The sequence below is a fragment of the Ambystoma mexicanum genome, chromosome 2q (genome assembly GCF_040938575.1).
Source record: "Ambystoma mexicanum isolate Mex_15411 chromosome 2q, UKY_AmexF1_1, whole genome shotgun sequence".
Lineage (NCBI taxonomy): Eukaryota > Metazoa > Chordata > Amphibia > Caudata > Ambystomatidae > Ambystoma > Ambystoma mexicanum.
The window spans coordinates 509988805-510010316 of NC_090924.1; the positions used below are offsets into that span (position 1 = coordinate 509988805).

The 21512-nt window shown below is 44.7% G+C and overlaps 1 non-coding gene across 1 annotated transcript; it reads right to left on the reverse strand.

Annotated features, from left to right (window-relative positions):
- Positions 1 to 19254: 19254 nt before the first annotated feature.
- LOC138570410 (U1 spliceosomal RNA) lies at positions 19255 to 19418 on the reverse strand. The gene has a single exon (XR_011303472.1). It is a non-coding gene; the product is annotated as a U1 spliceosomal RNA (small nuclear RNA).
- Between the last annotated feature and the right edge of the window lie 2094 nt (positions 19419 to 21512).

A 21512-nucleotide genomic window follows, 5' to 3' on the forward strand; every position in this document is an offset into this window, starting at 1 on the left:
CAGGGAGCAACACTCTAAATATTGCATCTTGGAATACCAGGGGACATGCCCATCTCACCAAATCTGAGAGCCATGATCTCAGTTGCTATGACATTATTTGTCTGCAAGAGACGTGGCTCTGTGAAAAACCGGCACTCGATGGTTACTCTATCGAAATATCTCCGGCATATAAGGGACCTCTGGGACGCCCCTCTTCAGGCCTACTTACAGCAATCCGGACGGGCTCCGGGGTGGCAATAATAAAGGTCATAAAGCGGACTTATGAAATACTGGCAGTCCTAACAACATGGAACCTAAGTACCTCTAAGACTAAGTCTGGAACACAAGAAGTGGTAGCAATAATAAACGTATACTGGAATCCCCAAAAGACCTCAACTGAGAACATGTGCGAAGAAATAATCAATACAATCAATGAAATCGCGATCAACTACACAGCTTATAATATCATGATCTGTGGTGATTTAAACTCTAACTGCGCAATCTCCAGCTTGAAGCAAAGAAAGCTACCTACAAATTCGAACTCAACAAATCAGGGTCTGGCATGGAACAAAATCATGAAATCCTGCAACCTCCACAATTCGTCCTCCGTGACAGATTCCGACACCTTGCTACCAACTTGGGAACGTGATGCATCATCGGCCACTGGTGGGTGTCCTGACCCACGTTTGAGCTATCATGCTGCAACATTTGGTGCTGTGGGCTTAGAAAATCCAAGATGACCAAAAAGCCCACATGTGCGCCAGAATCCAGGAGAACCACGCAGTTTGTGCGCACACCAAAATGGTTACCTAACTTGCCACCCACCAGTGTAAAGAAAGATCTTTGTTAACAAAATCCACTGTAACTGATGTCAAAAAGTTGCTGAAATCGTGGCTCATCGGACCACTTTAAAGATTCAACCCTTTTGTGGGGTTCCACATAACCATTTTACTGTAAGGAGCCCCATCAAAACAATGTTAAGCAAGGATTATTTACTACCATGTAAGAACCATTCCTGTTTGGAATGCATTAATCCAAGAAAGATCCCAAAAATGGATGCAGTACCAACAAAATCCTCAAGGCGGCGCTAGCGGTCTAAACTCGGACAGGAGAACTGAGTGCAGTTGCTGACAATGGAATTTGACTCAGCTGACTTCAAAGGCTGCATTTTAATCAAAAATTAGCCACCTGCTGTTCCCAGAGGCCAGAAGCCTGGGAAACCCTCTCACCTCAAGAGATTCACACCACAGCCTAGGATATCACATGGTCATAATAACCAAATGCAATGTGACCCCCTGGTCTGCTGACCTCAGCCTTCTGGAGACCACACAATAGGCTCTTGCACTTGAATAGAATATGTTGATTTTGACTTTTTTCTGTCAACAAAGGCCTGCCTGCCAGCAGAGGCATGGTCACTGACACACCCAAGTCTTGGAGGCGAACTCCAACACTCTGAGAACTGATTTGAAAGCAAAATATATATTTTACAGAAACACTGATAACTCTTTGTAATCAAATGACAGGAATGTATAACTTTGAGAGCCTTAATTTAAAAAATGTACCTTCGATTCAAGCCCAAACTCCAATTTGTGTGATGTTCTGGGACAAAACCCCGCTATTTATTGACACCACATACTCTGTGTTTAAGCTAGAGATATGGGAATTTACTGGAGTAGGTATGGACAGCCTGTGTATATGTGTATAACTTTTAATGAAGAACCAAGGTTGCATAACCCACTAAAATCGAAAATAAGTTGCCATTTTTGAATGCAAGCCCTCAGGAAGAGCAGAGTTTGAACAGAGTATACCTCATGTGATATGTGATGGGTGCATGTAATTTTAAACAACTGTGTATCTGTGCAATATGTATTTGAATCAAATATAGATTTGTGGGAAAACTGACCAGGGGAGGATCCTCTGACCCATAAAACCTACAGCATCACTCTGAATCACATTTCCTTCCCCCAATCATGGGAGAGGGGAGAATTGGGGCAATGACAAGTAGAAAGGGGCAGGCTTAGCTTGGCCCAGGCACACACCGACTTTCAAAACACATAAAAAGAGACTGCTGGGACAGGTAGAGACATTCAATTCCATTTGCTGCGGAGCATGCTGACCGACGACTTCACATCCAGAGATCCTACACTTAGACTTCCAAGCTAAACAGAGACTACAGAACTTTGAACCAAGAAGGCCCACTGCAAGCAAAAGTATTTGTCAGCAGGCCCAAAAATCATTTGCAGACTATTCACAGCCGGACCCAGCTGTTGATTCTGGCCTGAAACCCTGTGCCAGAAAGATCCAGAAGCAGTGCTGTACCCAGAGAAAGCAGAGCAGTATCCAGAACCAGAGGCCAGAGATCCAGAGTGACCCAGACCGCTGTTAGCAGAACCAGAGAGCTGACCCAGATCACTGTGAAGTGCTATGACCAGAACCAGAGTCCAGTCCAAAACCTGACCAGATCCGTGGCGAGGCCTATTTCAAAATATATTGTGAGTACCTAGCAGAACTGTGCAGAGCCAATCTCTTAGTTAAAATAATCTAATCCAAACTATTTTAATCTAACCAGAACTGCCTCCTAACTGTCACCTGTCATTTGTAAAGCTGCACCACTGTCATTTGTCAATTCTGCAGCTGCAAAGCTGTAACCTGTCGCTTTGAACTTTTAAAATTTCAAATCCGAAAAACAACCTTCACAAAATCGTTCATAACTCCGTAACCGTTTGTGCTAGGAACTTGATTTAACTTTCCTCTGAAAGCTTAGAATCTTAGCTTTTCAACTTGCTACTCCTTATACTTTTGCCGTAATCGTGATTCACGCATTCACAAATTTTGCCGCAATTCGCGATTTGGTTAAAAATCCAGCCACGTGTGAAAACAGCAGCTTCCTTGCTTTCCTTTGCCAAAAATGTTGTTTGCCTCTTAATCACCATCCCTGAATCATTGCTAAAGTGAGCCTGCACTCATCCCTAGTATCTCTCACTCACCCTGAACCTCCTAAAGGGAATTAAAAGCATTTTCAGCATATTTCTCACTGCATTGTCACCATATTCAAAGCATTTTGCCTGTGTTTCAAAACTCCTATCTGTTGTATAAGCTGCTGGGGGGAATTGAACTGAATTCTATTTGATTGCATTCCTAAGAACTGAGTGCTCTCATCTTCATCTCCTTACATTGCATAAAGGGGGGGGGGTGAATTGTCCAAGAAAGTGATTACATTGTCTTTTGCTGAAATCCTATCAAGTTATTTTCTGTACTGCATTTTCATTCCACATTGCATCTATTTGAAACCATAAAAGTATGGTTGCTATCTTATCCATCCTATACCCACTCATCATTGATTATAAAGAAGTGTGCTAGTGCCAGACTATCCATTATTGATTACTGCTCAGATTAAGTGTGATATTCAATTATTAATTCATTATAAAAGTGTGATATATATATATACTGTTAATTTTCTTTCAAATAAACCTTTTAAACTTGCAAAACAGAACTACTTCTTGGCTCAATGGGGTCAGGGGGATTCTAAGAGAGGGGTGTTATATAGGGGTAGTAATCCAGAACTCATGAACTGGACATAAAGATATATCAATAAGGGTTTCCATTCAGTATCCCAGAATAGGCATTGACTTAGCTGTAGTGTTGAATTGAATCCTCTTACACCACTCTAGACTATATCTATGTCTCCGATGCCCTACATCGCAACATAGTTTCCTTTAATGTCGTTAAAACAAAATACAGCAACCATAATTTACTCAATCTTAAATGCAAGCACAAGGGGACTATATCGCAATTCTACGTTCCAGAAATCGAGACTAACTTAGAACAAACCCGTTTACGGATGATTGCATCGGATGTTCGTAAACTTGAAGATCAGTTTGTAACCCTATTTTCTGAACCAATACTGGAAGATGATATGGTGAGATCGAGCTACATTCCTCTACTCTTGGCCTTCAAGAAGCCTAGAAACAACCTGCACACGCAGCCGATCTAGTATGCTCACGAATACAATGCAACACTGGTCGTAAAACGCAGAGCTCTACGAAAATTAAGAAGAGAAGCAAAAAGTGGGAATTTACCATCTCTTTGGGAAACTCTGAAAGGTGAAACTAGATGCTATAAACAGTGGCTAAAAAACGCAAAAGGATCTTTATATCAAGCTGACGCCGAGCAGATGTTGAAGGCACTAGCCAACAAAAAATCCGTGACTTCTGGGCTGTGATAAACAAACCTAATAAGATCCTAAACATGCATATGATAAACCCAGTTTCAGAAGATCACTGGAACATCCAGTTCTCAAACCTGTTCCAACAACCAGAAGAATCCAAGGAGGTGTATATTAGAGCTCCAGACTCAACATGGATGGATTTGACAGATGTAAGTGACATCAAATACACAATAACGAAACTAAATTCATCAAGAGCAGCCGGACCAGATGGCTTAGCAAACTGCGACTTAAAACAACATCCAGACGAGTGGTCTAATCTCATAAGTGTAATTTTCAGACTTTGCATTGATAAAAGAATTGTGCAGAAATCCTGGTCAAAAGCTTTGATTGTTCCAATTTTCAAAAAAGGTTCCAGAGATGACCCCGCGAACTATCGGCCGATAGCACTTCTGGATGTCATTGGGAAGATATTCGCATCCATTCTCCTAATTCATTTTAGGAAATGGGTGGTTTCAGCTAATTGCTTTGATTCACTACAAACTGGTTTCCAGAAGAACGCAAGTACTAGTGCAAATATCATGTGCCTGACTATTCTTAAAGAAAGAGTCCTGAAAGGCGGGCATCAGATCTTTCTTGCTTTTGTCGATTTATCCCAAGCGTTCGACCGTGTGGACAGGCAGAAACTGTGGGCGAAACTGAAGATTTGGGACTGTCCGAATTCTATCCTGGAGCCTTTAATCAGCCTCCATACCGACACTTCTATAAGAGTCCGCCTAAACAACGCAGGCCTTATATCAAAATCCATTCAAACTTGTTGAGGGGTAAAGCAAGGCTGCCCCCTAGCCCCGGCGCTGTTAATATCATTTCTGGGAGACTTCCAGGAGAGCCAAACAAAGATTAGAACCTTCCCACCTAAAATAGGTTCAACAGAAATTCTGAGACTGCTGTACGCGGACGATTTAATTTTACTTGATCTTACACAGATTGGCCTTCAACGCCACCTGGATAATTTGTCATCATATATCCAGGAAAACAACTTGGAGATTAACAAATCTAAAACCAAGATAATGATCCTACAAAAAACAACCATAAAAAAAAAAGAGCAGTTTCAGTGGCATCTCAACGAGACCCAAATTGAAGTGGTAGACTCCTTCAAATATTTGGGAATACAGTTGGACTGCTCGAAGAAATCTGGTAGCATGCAAGCTATCCTATGGTCCAAAACCAAAAATCTGACATCTCAACTGAGATTGGTCTACCGAAAATATGGAAAGTTCTCACTTCAACCAACTATAAACTATTACAAGGCTAAAGTGGTGCCGTCACTGACTTATGGCATGGATGCCATACCTTCAATTCCTTCCTGCCTATGGCACAAACTGGAAGACTATATATGGAGAGCCGTCCTGGGTCTACCAAACTCGACCCCGATAGCAGCGATCAGGCAAGAACTTGGCCTTCTGTCTTTGAAGGCAGTAGTAGACCATAGCTCTCTTCAGCTATATAGGAAAATCATCCATCCGGAGAGTCTTGAAATCTATAAAACGATGGCAACGGAACTGGAAAAAGGCTGCAATCAGACTACGAACCAGTGGGCGGCGGATCAGAAACAAAAATTACAGCAAGTAGCATGTTTTGAAGCAGAACTGAAGGACAATCCAACTAGGATAAAAACAAAACTAGAATGCCTGGATTGGATCAATACGATTGACTTAGCATCATCTTACAAACCTTTAAGACACCTTCCAATGAACACTAACAAACTGAAAGAACCGATGGTGTACTGCCAAAAATACCCTGACAAACTATTGATGAGAACTCTCCTAAAAGCACGCCTAAATGTCCTACCAACCAGAGAAATTTTAGCCATTAGAGCAGGCTCGAAGATAACAACTTGTAGACTTTGTGCAAATCCCAATGACATTGAATCGATAAAACATCTACTGATGTGGTGCCCTGCTCTTCATCAGGCCAGGATCGCATATTTCTCTGCTTTGACGGCCACCTCCTTTGTGGGAAACGAAGATATCTGGTGGAAGCGCCTGATAACAGGTGAAAAGACTAAATGGCACACGGCTGCTGCTAAACTTCTGAACGTGGCCCTAGAAAGAATTAAGTTGTCTCCGGAAGTCGAGGCCTGATCATACCATCAACTAATCAACATGAAAGGCTTGCATCATACAACAAACAAAAACACGAGACTTCATACAGATCAGATAGCGCTCTTGTAAAAATCTTTTTTTTTAGGATTAAATGCAAGTAAATTAAAGAAAAAAATGTAATGTGGATATTTCCCAACATGCTACTGCCTCTGACAGGACACTAGGGCAGGGGAAGAGTCAGCCATATGCCAGGAAGTCCCACCTTTCCGTTTTCAGAGGTTGATAAAATAGAGTATCAAAAAGATTTACAGTATAATGAATCATCTAAAAGGCTGGTAGGGCTTGGTCCAGTTCAGTTATTTCCTGGGAATACTTCTTCAGGTAAACTCCTGATATCCAGCCTTTGGCAGACTCCTGCCCCACCACAATACCCGCTCTCTCCAGCCCCACCCTTCCATCTCTAATGTCGTACATGTCAATGTACTGCTTGTGACATGCTTACACCTGTATTCATACCATCTGCCCTGCAGCGGGCACACTGCAGCCCATGGCACCTGTTACGGACCTAGAGGTTACAGCCCCTTTTTCCAACAAACGAACAGAACCCCCATACCTAAAAAAGGACGCAATAAGGTGATTCTCTACACTTTCCCTTATTCTACAACGTCCAGGACAAATCAAATCGGGTGTTTAAAGAAGATGACAGAAATAATGAATATCTGTAGTACTGGGACGAGGAAGCCCTATACGGAGGTGCTCCAGAAGTGTGAACAACGTTCCAGTTGTTACCCAAGAACAAAAGACACTCTTGTTACAAAAGGAGGAGTAGAGAACAGGTATGGGCTGAGAAGCATTAGCAGTGGTCGGAGAAGTTGTTGGGGTAGTGGCAGCAGTGGTTTGGAGAAGAAGGAACGAAAAAAGGACAGAGATAGGAGACCCGTGTGTATCATGGCATGTAAAGGAGGAGAAGTGAGAGAATAATCGAGAAGGCTAACAATACTGTTTGTAAGAAACCCAAATGAAAGAAAGGGCAGGGAAGAGGATTGTCCCCCTGGCATTATTTTGGCACTATTTACAGGAAGAAAGCCACTTCCCTTTACAGTGTGTGGAACTGTTCATCATTTTGTTCTGGAATATTTGGATTTTTATTTCCCTTTTGGAGCTGGGTGTTAGAAAACACCATCAGGTTGCAAAGAAGCAACTGAAGGGCACTTTTATTTTCCCTTATAGTAGGTTTTTGAAGCATTTGAGTGTGAGGGTCAGAATAGGTTTTGACACAGGACGGTGCGCATTATTCTTTGACATCCTGACAGAGACTGGTCCATTAGTTAGTTGTGCTGAGTTGGGGAAACCTCTCATAATGTTAGGGCTAGTGAATCATTTTTCCAACGCCTTTTATTGTTTAAATAAAAGCATATTGGTAACAAACAGCCCTGTGTTCCGCCTTCTTACTCCGACCCCCTTGCGCAACCCGCAAACAGTGTTATAACAACAGAACATGGTCAATATTATTATAGCATTTTATTTAGTGCTTGCGATCTTGGGCATCCAAGCACTGTAATAAGCGATGTTTCTCGAACCTGATTCAATTGTACAAGTTGCTGACATTCGAAGCTGCAACTTCCAGGTTACCCACATACCAATTTAGTGCATTAACAAACCGAATCTCACACTACCATTTATTTCAATAAAACAACTTTGTTTACGGGTTAGACTTAGAAACACTTGGTACATGTGGCGTTGCACATAGCGACACCCGTTTTTAGAGTGAATGATGACACGGCGTTCTATTGCTAAACGAGCTATCTAATGCTAGCACAGTAAGTTAAGGACTCTCTGCTGTGAACTGTGCTCAATCTGTGGGTGACAGAGTTGAACATTCAACAGTACTGGCCCAGGCTTACGCGGCATTCACAATTGATAACATGAGAGTGCACCATTTGATGGGGAGAAAGCGATATCTGTTATTCATAGTGGCAGGAAACAGCAGCACTGTGCTTCCAGGCGCTAGGTATAAAAGCACTACATTTAGTTTAAATCAATATGTATTATAGGAACTGGATCTAGTGCAGGCCATTTGCCACTCCAGTTTCCACTAGGCCAGTAAGCGGGCTTGGTTGACAGGATGATATTTGGGTTTCCATGCATTCGGCTCAGCTTTGTCAGGCAGGTCGCGTGCATTCACCTGGGGCGTATCGCCCTTCTAATCTATACTAGTATTTGCAGTTGGACGCAAAGAGGCCAGACTGCTGTCAGCGCTCAGTATGGGGCGGGAGGGCATGGGTCGGAGATGGGGGTTGTTGGCAGTGCATGAGGAGGAGGAGAGAGAGTGAGGAAAGCAGAGATGGCATGGCACTGTGAAATGGCTGTTGTGTGTTAAGCGTAAACTGAGGCCTCAAACAATGTATGGCATTGGGCAGCTGTCTCCCTGTAACTTCACCAGCAAGTAGGCCGCATCCAAATCAACAGGGCATTGCCTGCCAGCGATGACACATGGCAGATGCCAGTCTGGATTGAAGAGAGAAGGTGGAGTCAAAAGCTACCCTCTTCATTGACGCTCTGGTAGTTTTCTATGGTAAGCAGTGGAGCTAAGATAGCAAGTATCAGTTAGCTCTTACAAAGGACACAATGGAGTGTAAATTGTTTATAAACTTAAAACAGTTGCAATTTATTAATTTCTCAAGAATAAATGTTTAAAACAGCTACATATGCCATCCTTGGCACAGGAAAAGACATTATATACAAATTGCAGATGATTATGCATATAAGTGAGATAGTACATCAAAGGTGACTGTAGTTACACGTATTGCTGGTATTGTGGCAATACATAGAAGTTGTCGACACACACAAATCAAGTGTTTCTAGTACGGTGGGCAGATGGGGCGGCCAGCGGTTGAGGGATGAAAACCTGCTGGGTGTTGCACCGGACTGTCTTCAGGACTAGGGAGGGTTGAAGCACTAAGGTGCCAGAAGAGTGCCAGGCACCTATATGTGGTGAAACAAGGGATGGAGTATTATAAAAGTGGATTAAAAATACTGAATGTTTTAAACAATGGAACACTGCGGAAAAAAGAGAAAACCTACCTAGGGTAGTGGGAGCGTCATGGCTAAACGTTGTTTTAGGTGACCAGTTGTTGAATCTATCACCAGTCTGGGACATGATGATGATGACCACCCTGACCCAGCATTCTGTGGAGATAATAAATGTACACGTTCGTGGTGTGTCATCCCTCTACGAGCATGTTTTCTCCCAGGGCTCCTGCTCATGTCTCGTGTCAGTGACCACGTGACTTGAATCAATGAAAGAATGAGCGGCCTACCACCCATGGAAGAGCCTGTGTGCTCAGGGGCTGGCAGGGTGCCCCCTGTCAAGGTATGTCTGCTGGGTGCCCCCAGCATGTCTGCTGGGTGCCCCCAGCCTTGGTCCGCCTGGCCTGCGTGACCACAAGCCAGGACATAACATTGGCGACGAGGAGTGTACGGTCCCCGTGCCTCATACTGTGTAATGGCGTGTTCGCCATGAAGAAGGTGGTGTGGTGTGAGACCACTGTGGCTGTCCGGCGTCCAGTGCTTGGCCCTGCGAGGGGTCTGCGTGGTGTTCCCCCCACCCCCGAGACAGTGGAGCCGACTTATGAATTTCCTGGGGGGTGCCCAAATATAGGAAGTGACATTACCAGCGGTTATATGACCGCATTTGCACGAAGTCTCTAACTTGGTGGGAGTGGGGAACCGGGGGCGCTGAACAGGGGAAACATTGGCTAGCATGAACTGCAAATACTAAAGTCAAGTAAGAAGGAGGCTTAAACCTTCCAGTTGCATTCCAGTAGGACAACACTGCCCCTACTCCACCCCTCTATAATCATCCAGGTTGTAGTAGCCCTCAAAAGGCAGAGCAACACAACTAGGGTGAGTGTGTCAAACCTCAGAGCAAAGACTGTGCGTGTGCCTCCTGCCTTGGAGCACAATCTCACTAATTTGGTGCACATCTCGCAAGTGGGTGCATGGGAATCCCATGCGTGTGTGTGGGCTGCAGACCCCCCGATCACATGCTCACTTCTTCAGTGTGAAACTCTGGCCCAGTCTCTTTGGGCAAGCATTCAGGATGGGTCTCACACTTTAAAACAGTGTGATATATTGAGTGGGCACCTCACTCCTTGGAGCATAGTATACCCGTTGCTGGTAATCTCACAACTGAACGTACAATTTCACTCTTGGTCATCTCAGTGACCCCATGTATGTTAATGGAGACAGTCTCCCATCTGGGAAGATGATTATATTGCTGTTGAAACACTCTGAATTCTCACTCCAATTTTCTCGATCTATAGATCCATACATACTATTTCATTTTGTGTGCAGGGGTGATAACTTGTGTCTGAGAGAGCTCATTCTTTCATTCAGGAGAGATAAATGGGTAACAATCCCCTGTGTGTGGGATCAGGCTCATTTTGCCCTATGGCCCCTCACTCCAGAATGAGTGAGCAAGTTTTAAGACCCTGCTGATTCTGCTATCCTACACGCTCGAGCCTTCTATTCCGTGCCCCATCACGGCTTCCAACATTCTGAGCGGCAGCTTATGTACAGCAGGCAGCTCGGGACATGACTGTTGCCAATTGAATGTAGCCATATCTACTATTTAGACACTGGGAGAGTGCCATGAACCCACATCGATGGTGAAGAAGCACTCTACATACAGAACACAATGGTATAGTGTGGCAGTCTTGCTGAGAAATGACAATTCGGTCTGTTTCAATGTAAAGCAGAGTGGCTGAGAAGTACACGCACTGTGCCATTAAAAATAAAGCAGCTGTGGTGGGTGTACATGCTGCTTCAGTGGCATCAAGAGTTTGCAGTTCCCTACGGGGTAGTGTTGGTCATTTCCTATTGAAGTATAACAGCCCTATTGAGAAGTGTCATTAAAAGTGAAGCTGTCGAGTAGGCTGGATCAGTGGTGCCCCATAAAAGGTGTAGAAGCCTCTGTGAGAAGTGGCAGTACTGTCCCATTGGTGAGAAGTGTAGTATTTTCACATTAACTATGCTAAAGTACTTTGGGTTATTGAATAGTGCTGCTACATTCTGAGTAATTCCATCCCTTTAAATATATTAGCTCTTGTATAACCATGACAGTGTTGAGTTATTCGGATGATGATGAAGATGATATCAGACTTGCTCAATAGTTCTGGTTCTCTATCATTAAATGTACTTCAGATCTTCAGAGTCTCGGGAGGATAGCTCAGGGGTAATGTGCTCGCCTTGGAAGCAAGACGACATGGAGCAACACAGGTTTGATCCCTCGGTCTGTGCTTAGAAACCTCTGGGTATTATGTGCATTATAAATAACCAATTAAAATTAAAATAAATAAATCTGCTGAGAAGTGCTGGGGCTTTGTCAATAAGAGTGGAGCAGCTCAACTGAGAAGTGCTGATGTTGTTCCATCAAAAGTATAGCAGCCCCACTAAGATGCACTAGCATTGCGTTCCCAGGCCAACCAACACTGTGGGCCCTGTGCTCCTGACATCAGAGCCTTTGGAGGAAAAAAAACGAAATGTGTTCACGGGCCAGCCGCCGGTGGCGGCGGAACGAAGAAAAGTTCCCGGGCCAGCTGGCGGTGTGGGCCCTGTCCTGTGCCCCTGACGGAGCTTTCTTTTGAACAAAAGCAAAAAAGGGTAAATGAAGGTGTGCGCGACTGACGCGCGTGTCCAGCAGTCTTCCTGGGCCAGCAGGCGGTGAGTGCTCCGTGTTGGAGCTCAAACATAAGCACAAGTATATATGGCAGCGGCTACAGCAGGAACTCGATGTGCTCCACATAAGATCCTCGGCCCAGTGGTGTTGACTCTGTGGGAAAAGGTTAGTGAAGTGTAAATGGAGTGGGAAAGGAGATGACAAGGAGGGTTGCAGATCTTAATGAGTGCTTGTACATACGAAATGAGTGGCCATCACCCGGCCACCAAGGTTGCATTCCAGCCCCCACCATCCATGGACTGCCGATGGGGCCCCTGTTGCTCCCATGTGCGGCTTTTCTGGCCCTGAACTGTGGTAGTTGACTGCCCTGAATTGGCACTTGTGAAAGTATGAACTGGCTTCCCGCAACTCTACAAGTGCTTAAGGTGGACTCTGTATCTTGCATGTGTAATGCTATGTGCCTGCATGTCATGTACATGCTTAAAGTGGTCCTAGATGAACTGGAATGTGACGATGTGCTCCTGCACATTTTGGTACGCTTTAAATGGTGCAGGGAGATAACCTTGGTGTCTTTCAGTGGCTTTAAGTTTCAGTCACCCCGGTCAATAAAGGGTCCTTTTATAATGTGGTGAAACCTCCAACGTGCACCAACCCTGACTGTCACCCTCAAATATTTAGGTTGTATGTGTGTGTAACTCTCAGAGCATAAATGTATGTGATTGTTGTTCACACCCATAATCACAAGTGTTGCTCTTCATGATGTAATTAGTTTTGATGTCCAGTGATGCTTGTCAGTTGTTTGTTCCTTATGGAAAGGAGGAGTGTGGTGTGTCACCCCTCCTGGGAGCATGGCATCTCCCAGGGCTCGTGCTCATGTCTCCTGTCAGTGACCACGTGAATCAATAAAAGAATGAGCTGCCTCCCGCTCATCAGTCTTGGAACCAACTGACACCGTGTGCTGTGTCTTCATTATGCAGCGCCATGAGTAGCTGGCTGGGGGCCTTCCCTGCCGGGCCCTCCACCACGACAGTGCCCCTGCCAGGAAACGCTGTCCATGATGGCTTTCACTCATGTTTTTAGAGCCCTTGCCGGGCAACTCTACCTGTGTGCCCAGCAGAACCCCTGCTAGGCAACTCTGCTTGTAGGCGCCGGTGGCCCTGCTGGCCAACGCTGGCATTGTCTTTAATGTTGGCTTGGGTGCCCTCAGGCCATTGAAGAGCCCGTGTTCCCACGTGCTGGCAGGGTGTCCCCCTGTCAAGGTATGTCTGCTGCAGGGGTGTTGCTAGGTCTGGAAAAGATCCGGGCCTATGCTCATTTTGGTACTGTTGGGACTGGGGGATAGCTAGCCTGTTTGGTTGTAACCCCTCAGCTACAACCAAAAGTCCCAGGCTATAGCCCCCTCAGCCCCCCTCTGATCTGCTGGGTGTTCCCAGCATGTCGGCTGGGTGTCTGTGTGACCGCAGGCAAGGACATAACAACGTACAGCACTGGTCCTGAATCTTATCTTATAATTTTGTTAAGCATTTATAAAAGGGTTAGAAACTGCGAGTAGCGAGTGTGATGGTTGCAACTTGCAACCTACCTCCTCGTCCGTCGTCGTCATGCTCCGCAGCTCTCTCTGTAATGGTGCTAGTGAGTACTGCTTTGCCTCGTGCATGACTCTCTCTCGCAGCGCTCTGCCGATCCACACCACACCCAGTCTCCAAGGGATTCAGGGCATGCCAGGTAGCAGAGAGGACAAAAATGCTAGTGACTGGCTCACTGCACCTAGAATCTGCAATAATTATGTGAATGGTCTGTGTGTGGTTGGTTGTTGTGTGAGGCAGGCAGGACAGCAGCAGCACCACCAGGGGCAGAGCCATACACAGCATGAGCTGGCCCGCCCCTCCATCAATCTTAGTGTTTATTCTTCTGCCATGCTGTGACTTGTGTCCAGACCTGGGCCTGAGCAAACTATTTGACTTGGTTGCCGTGGTGTGGGGGCTGCATGGAGGGAGGGAGCACCAGTGACACTGACTTGTTCTTTTTGTAATGTTTCTGCAGTGCACCGACCCTATGGGCCAATGGGGCAATGCCTGAACCAAAAATGCAAAATGCTAGTGTGGGCCAGTTTTTTTAGTCAAATTGTGCAACGTTTGATAACCTACTTCAGTGTTTTCTGAAAAAATATTCTTTAAAATGCAGTTTGCATCACATTTCATAAAAAACCTCCCACTTGGGTACTACTCAACCGGTCTGTCACAAAAGGATAGAATTGCAATGTTCACCTGTGGGCCACGCTTTCATTACTGCTTGAGGCAATTTTATGCCCCAGTCCGACCCTGCATTGAATGTCTAGTTTGTGCTGCGAACCTCATGAGAAATGTAGACGGCAAAATCTATAGGCCTCATTACGACCCCGGCGCTAAACCATGGTGCTATAAGCACCATGGTCCATGCCGGGGTCCGCCATGGTGAATGGCGGAATTACCGCCCCATTCCAAGGTTGGCGGGGTGGTAATTCCCCATTCACCATTTGCCCTTCCCCATTCCCATTTTTGCCCCATAGGGCATAATGGGGATGGGGAACGTGCTAATTACGGCACTGTAAATTATGTTGCTGTAATTAGCACCAAGGTCGCTTAGCGCCTTGGACTTTAACGCCTGCAAAAAGCAGGCGTTAAAGTGTGAATCAGGCGTTAAGGCGCCATCGGCGCCGTTAAACCCTTAACGCCTGACTTGTAATGAGGGTGTATGTGTCCGTTTCAACCCAGACAATTGACCTGACCCTTTATACTTAAGTAGAGAGTGTTCCAGAATATGTTGTCTAGGGTTGGGCAAAATACCAGCCACTATACTGTGGTGTGAATGCCGTAGAGAGCCACAATCTATCCCAACGCCCACTATTCCCTTCGGCTCTGTGGGAGTTGGGTTGGCCCTGCTTGCAGTGTCTTTTATTTGGCAGAGCGACTGACATTTCAAGAAATCAGAGGGGTCAAATCTTCTTGACCAATCGGAACACACTGGTTTCAGCCAATCAGTAGGCCAGAACATTCCACAAGCTCCAAATCAATGCAATGGGCTGTGCCTCAGCCAATTAGATGGCAAGAACTCTGATTTCTTAGAATGCCCTGCAATCTAGTCAGCCATAGCGCATCTTGCCCATTTTAGCAGAAGGCGTTGTCACTCTTGTCCTGGGTGTTAAGTCTCAGCAGTGCATGGTGGTGGCACGAGTTATGGTTGCTTAGCTTATCATAAAGCCATCAAAACCAGGCTATTTGTTTGACTTGTCAATCCTAAGTCTCATGTTTTCATCTGTTCTCTATAACATGCCTGTAACTAAGACTGTATAACTGTATTAACAATTAAGCTTCCTTTCATGTACTTGCAAGCAACTTGATGCCTGTGGGCTATAAGTGTCCTCTACAAATACAAATAAATAAATAAATAAATATAATAACTGACAAATATCTGGGGGTTTTCAGTTTTACTTGTAACCAGAATGTGCCTTTAACAACGACCTTTCAGTGATTTTCATAGGTTTTTAACAGTACACCCTAATGTGCTCCAACTTCCTAATATCATACTTACCCCCAATATATCAGCATTTCCAGCCAATCTAGAATGTTTCAAGTATACATGGTCCATTCCCCACCTCCTAGCAACATTTTTAACACTTCTATGAACTTTCTGCAATTTTATATCACCGTTCCCTGTTTGCCGACGTTCTGACAGTGTCACATAACCACGCGCGTGACAGGATGATGTGTCCTTGAATGGCTCAGCACTTCGCAAACGGGTCTGTGCTTCGCAAACAGCTCAAAACTGCATTTTCAGCGGACCCAGGAAGTTTCAAGTTGAAAATGTACCCCTGCACAGCGCCTAGACCTATTCTTACTGATTTTCCATTTCCAATCCAGGAGAGAGCACATGCTTGGAACAATATTAGCACAACTGCTATTTAACTTCAAAAATGGCATCAGCCATGGCCATCCCTCCTCCACAGTGGCCACCACCAACTGCAGGGCCTACACAAGGGAAAAAGCGCAATGATGCAGAAAACAATCAAGAGGACCAGGAAGAGGAAAGAGAGGAAATGCCTACCTCCAGCACCTAGACAGAATCATGGGTTTGACTGTTCTTTACCACTGTTGGGGGTGTACCGAAGGCTAAGGCTACAAAGGTTAAATGCACTGAGTGCAACATTGTACTCAGTTACGGACAACCTGGGCAGAACTCCTACGGGACCACCACCATGCGATGCCACAACAAATCCAACCACCGGGATGCTCGGGCTGTTCCTTTTTCAGGAAGCAATAGGCTGTCTTCCTCTACCTCATCTTCCTCAACTATTACTGCCACCACACAGGCTACTCCTGTGGGGCAGAATATCCCAGCATCTACCTTGCAAGCCATAAAAGAGGCTGTTGATTGATCCATATCTTTTCAAGACAACAGTAGTCTGTACATATGGAACACACCACTCCGCACTGCGGAGCAGTTTCAAAGTGCTTTTGATACTGATGAGAAACACTAGGCCTCATTACGAGGAAGGCGGTAGAGGGATAATGGCGCCGTTAGAGCTGCCGGCCCTGATATCCCTCTACTGCCTCATTGCGAGGTCTGCTCGCGGGTCCCGCAAAGGACGTCTGGTAAAACCAGGCGTTCTTAGCGGGACCCGCTAGCAGACCAGGATGCTAACAACGGGCCCATCATTAACGGGCCCGTTGTTAGTATCCTCCCCATTCCCATTGAGCCCTATGGGGGCTCAATGGGAATAGGGATGTTCCCGGTCCGGGTTCCAGGAAAGGGAATTACCAGGCCCTCCAAGGTCAGAATGGCCCAGTAATTCCCTATTTCTTGAACCCGGATCCGGTACCCGGTATGGGGATAGCCATGCCGCTAAAACCGGCATGGTTACCTCCATACTCATAATGAGGCCCACTGTCCCTTACCTTAGATTTAAGGCACACACAACATATTCCCCTCTCCACCTCCCCCTTATCTTTCCATGATGCCCCAACCTCATTTCCCTTCCCCGCCTTACTTACTGGCCTCTCCTGCAAACAAAAAAGAACAACAAAAAATACTAAATCAAAAAACAAAAAGAAAAGGTTCCTTTAGGAACCATCTTTCACAGTTAAAAAATAGAACTAAAACAAATAGTCGTATAGACTTGATCTACTTTACATTTCTCAGTAGTCTCAATAAGATTCTTCAACATTTCCATTATCATTTTATATTGTGCTAATGGGAATAATGGACGATTGTATACTAGAGAAAAATATATTTTTACTTTTATATTTGTAACACTCCCTCATTGCCTGCTTTCGAACAGTCACACATCCATCCACCAATCACTTCCAAAAACTCTACATATAACCCTATCAACATATTAAACTTCCACACACCAAAAGCCACGTAACAATGTTCTACAAATCATTTGCATCTGCATTGCCCTTACTTATACAAAGAAATTGTAAACAGTGCTCCTATGAATGCACATATGCATTATGCAGTAAGCAAAGTGCATACATAGAAAGGGCAATACGGCTGGGCAAGTGCTCATGGGAGCCCAGGAGAGAAGAGCCAAAGGATGACAAAGTAGGAGGCCACTGGCTAACTGCTGGGGCGCAGGAGTCCCAAGGGTGGAGTGCATCTTAACCATAATGTCCCTTTAATAAAGTTTGTACTATGAATTTAATAGGTTTTTATGAGGGAAAATGTCTCATGATGTTACATCACTGTATAGAAGTTATTAATAATTCCTCTTTTAACATTGTGAAAGAACTATAAAACTCCTTCAACAAATATATTTTTTGCAACACATACTTATGTGTGTCGTCATCAGCAGTGCATGCTGGGGATGTAAATCATCACTGAATTGCTTATGGCATGAGGCTCGACCATAATCCCAGCTCCACCAAACTACCCCTGTTATCCACTGCACCTACCCTGCATCCTAGTTCAGTGTCCACTATAACCTCATAATGTAACCAATGGCCAGTGCTCATGCCTTGCAGCCATGGCCATTTTCCACAATCCATGGGGCATGGGCTTCAGCCATGCCGTATTCCCCAATCGGCAAATCAGAGTAGCCATGTGTCCTGGCTGAGGGCCAGGCCCACTGCCCAGGTACCAAAGTTAAATCACCATTTTTTCTTATTCAAACCCATCCCGATTTCAAAAACTTTACCACATAGCCGGTCCCTGGTGGACATGCCCACTTTAACCCCATTGCCGGTCCCTCATGGTCATGGGTAGTAGCCAGAAAGTCTGGGTCATGGCCATGACCAAGACAATCTGGCCACTGCCCATACCCCAGGTTATACCTCAGTCACCAAAGGTATATCACTATTTTTGTACCTACATTATAACACTTAAAAAAAATATATATATATTGGACATATTTGCAAAATCATGCTTTCAGGTCCTTGCCATCTAACTACTCTACTCTAACCTGCACTACCCTTTAATTGCTCCGCCCTTGACTCCCACGCTCCTCCTTTGACTCCCACTCTCTGCTCCTGGAGCTCACTTACTATGCGATTGAAGTTCCATGTGCAGCACATCACTCTGACATTGGTGACCCGATATGTCACATTGTACATAACTGTATATTACTGCCCCATAACTATGCAGGGAACATGCACCTGTTTCCCTTTGTTCCTGACCTCTCCTTGTACATACTTGCCTATTGTAACATGGTTGATGTCTGTATTTCCTTTTACATACCTGCCTATTGTAACACTGTTGATGTCTGTATTTTTCCTCCTTATCATGTACCTGTAACTAAGTTGAGCATATCCTTTTCTGTTTGCGCCCGGATGCCCCAAGGTATGGCGCTATATATAAGTAATAAACTAAACTAAACTAAACTAAACTTGCCAATGCTCCTTGCACGAGTTTGCTGCAAATCTGTCCATGTTTTATTTTTTGAAAAGTGTCAAAATGTACGTACATAATATAGTGAAATAGCTTAGCCTTCACTTGTGTAAATCCATTCAGACTTTGCACAAACATTCAAGGTGGGGTCTAAAATCTTACTGAAAACATGTGTGCAGATTCATCAACCGGCAACAAAGTTATAAGCCATCTAAAAATGTTGAGATCTTGACAGAATCTCACCAAACATTGTAAAAACATACAAGTCTGAATCTAAACTCTTTGTGCAAACATTTGTGGAGAGTCATCAAACAGCACCAAATTTATAAGACTTTGAAATATTTTGAGACACCCATCTAATTTTGCCCCTTGTTTGAAAAACAGCACCACACTTTGCAGAACCATTCAGGGTGAGGTCTAGAATAATATTGCATACTCATGCAGTTTTTTTTTTTTTCTTACAGGGGAAAGCGCAAACGCAGTCCCCCACTACCAGAAATTATGCAGTCGAGAATCCTGCATATGGGGACATCGCAGGGGTCAGCACATCCGGTGTGCAATGGATGAGCCTCACCCTGGGAGAACCACCTAAGTGATCATGGTGTCTCCCCTGCCAGGTAAGTATTCATGCATTATTCTTGAGTGGTGCCAAAGGTGTAAGCCATCAAAAAACTGCTTTTCATCAACCCCGTAATTCAAAAATAGGAATTGATGTTCCCGAACATCTGAGATGTTTGCGGACATCGGCGGAGAAAAAACACCTGATTTTTGGCTTTAAATGGCCATATCCCATCCCATCCTCATCACCCCTCACTTCTCCAGAGATTGTTTAATTCGTTTGACTAGTGCAATGTTGTATTTTTTTCATGTTTTTAACGTGATGTCCACGGTCAACGGCGGCTGTCCGTGGATCCAATATGGTGGATGTTTTAAAATATCTGACGCAGCTCATGTTTTTCACCATCCAATCAGTGGGCGTGTCCATTGTCCAGGATATTACGCCGGGTCCTGATTGGCCCAGGGGTGTGTCCACAGACTGAACAGGGAAGTGAGTCCGCAAAACAAACCCATTTATCATACCTACTTTTTGGCCATTTTTAAAAGAACTATTGGACGGATTTACACTAAATTTACAAAAGCACACCTTCGGGACCAGACTGTTGCTTCTGGTGCATATTTAGTGAAAATCCATCCAGATGTTTGGGCTGCAGGTGTGAGCTAAACAATGTTTCCATTGCATCTATGGGGATTTCCACACATTTAGGCCCCCCCTATAACTTTGCCCACTTAATGAAACCACAGAAAACTTCCCAGAATCATTCTGAAGGGGCCATATTTACTCTTTTTGCAAAGTTTTGTGAGGATTGGTTCAGGTGGAGTGCTTCCTATGAGTTCAGCAACTGAAGCGTAACTACAGGACTGCTACCGCAGGCCCTGTGATATATAAGGCCTTCCTAGGTGCATGTTCCTCTTGCATGCATAACCTCTACTTTCACTGGCTGTGGGTAATCCTTGAGAATGTGAGCCTATATTTTGCATTAGTCACCTAGCTTGTTAACTCTCCAGGTACTGAGCACTGTGGTAGATTGGGGGCTGCTGGTCTCCCCCATGATCTTTCTATAAAACGGTCATAGAGACATATCCCTCAGATGCTCCTTTATCAGAGGTGCTCATCACAGGGAAATAGTGCCGAGCTTGCCACTTGTAATCCACACCAGGAGGACAGTGCCCAGCCAACTGCTTCCTGATCTGGGGATATAGCGCCTTTCCACCATAATTCATGCCTTGCCCTTTTTCCATCGCATAAGGTATATGGTGTATTTTTCGCCCATCCGGGGATATTTTGCCCTTCTCACCATTAAGGGTTATGGGGCCTCTCTTACTATAAGGGGTGACGTTCACTTCTAAGAGTAAGTGGATATTGTGCTCTTCATACTCGAAAACAGTTCAAGAGGTAGCAAAAGACCAAGAATGGAAACGTTAAACATTCAATCATGCATTTAGCAGAAAAAAACAAAGTCATGTCAACCCAGGAACTTCCAACAGTATATAAAGACTATGATGAGCCATCTGGCCAGTGCTCAATCGCTCCACACGCACCAGTGCTAGGCACCATGCCATGTTTGATTTATCGGTATATATATTGTCCAATGATGTATACAGCATTAGCACCCTGGGAGGCGCCGTCAACCAATGAAAATACTCGGAACGCAGGCTGCATTCACTACGGAAAGCCTTAGTTCCTAGAATTTTAATTGGTGTTGAAGCTTCCCTTCCCCGCTCCCCCTTCACCTTAGCACCCTTGTAGCTCCCTTGTGTCCCTAGTGTCTTTTTTAAACAAAAAATAAAATAAACGTACCTTTGTTGTTCGGCCTGGCGCCACTTAGTGCTGCCATCTGCAAAGTCCTTTTTTCATGTTGATGGCGTTGCACTAATCCATCTTAAAACAGGGACTCCAGGGATCTCTGCCATGCGGTCGACCCTTGTTATACCATCAAGAAAATACAAAATACAGACAGGGTGCTATAGTTCACTACTACAGGAGACAACGTGAGAAGTAGTGTTAAGGGAAAAATATTTCAATTTGCCCTTGTTTGTCAATTTATACAAAAGTTACATGCAGTCCGTATGCTGCTGTCAATTAAAACAACAGGTGAAAAAACGAAAGAATACATAAAACTTGTTGATACTTCACGTACAAATAACAAATAGTCACAAA